Consider the following 1,120-nt stretch of genomic DNA (forward strand, 5'->3'; position numbering starts at 1 on the left):
TTTCTTGGCAGTTAGTACAAAAGACATTTACAATCGTTACTTCACCAGGCAGTCATAGCACAGTCTGACATGTTCATCAAAGTCCGACAAAAAGAACATTAAAAAACTGTTATGGTTATCATAACACTGCGCAAAAGTTGTTGTTCTTCTGGCACGTGGACAGTTAACAATGAGCTCAAGGTCCACTACCACCTTATACCAGACTGGAAAGGGTCAACCCTGATTTGCATGTAGCCTGGGAAAACCCCAACGGCTTGCAATCAGATTTATGATCTGACCAGCAGAGGCACAAATATGTGGATGAAAGTGTCCTAATGACTAGGGTAAAGTAAACGGTCCTAATGCATCATACTTCCATCCATGAATGACGACGACAACAGGCACAATAAACTAGTAGCCTTTCTTGGCAGTTAGAACACAATATATGTATAATCTTTACTTCGCCAGGCAGTCATAGCACAGTCTGACATGTCTAGGGTAAAGCGGACCTGTTAGACTTGTGGACGTAATGTGCATGTTCGCGGGAAGTCTGCAAGTTCCGTTTGAATGCATCACACTTCCATCCACGAATGATGACGATAGCAGGCACAATAAACGAGTCGCCTGAACAGGGACTTGAACCCTGGACCCTCAGATTAAAAGTCTGATGCTCTACCGACTGAGCTACCCAGGCTTCAAAAAGCAGCGCTCTCGATGAAACAGTCTCGCTAACTCCTAATCCCAATTTACATACTAATACACCAATAGTGCACTTTCTTGGCAGTTAGTACAAAAGACATTTACAATCGTTACTTCACCAGGCAGTCATAGCACAGTCTGACATGTTCATCAAAGTCCGACAAAAAGAACATTAAAAAACTGTTATGGTTATCATAACAATGCGCAAATGTTGTTGTTCTTCCGGCACGTGGACAGTTAACAATGAGCTCAAGGTCCACTACCACCTTATACCAGACTGGAAAGGGTCAACCCTGATTTGCATGTAGCCTGGGAAAACCCCAACGGCTTGCAATCAGATTTAAGATCTGACCAGCAGAGGCACAAATATGTGGATGAAAGTGTCCTAATGACTAGGGTAAAGTAAACGGTCCTAATGCATCATACTTCCATCCATGAATGA

General features: G+C 43.0%; 1 non-coding gene across 1 annotated transcript; it reads right to left on the bottom strand.

Moving 5' to 3' along the window:
• Positions 1 to 600: 600 nt before the first annotated feature.
• Positions 601 to 673, bottom strand: trnak-uuu. Its single transcript has one exon. It is a non-coding gene; the product is annotated as a tRNA-Lys (tRNA).
• Between the last annotated feature and the right edge of the window lie 447 nt (positions 674 to 1,120).

Source organism: Micropterus dolomieu, unplaced genomic scaffold, assembly GCF_021292245.1.
Source record: "Micropterus dolomieu isolate WLL.071019.BEF.003 ecotype Adirondacks unplaced genomic scaffold, ASM2129224v1 contig_3093, whole genome shotgun sequence".
NCBI classification, from domain to species: domain Eukaryota; kingdom Metazoa; phylum Chordata; class Actinopteri; order Centrarchiformes; family Centrarchidae; genus Micropterus; species Micropterus dolomieu.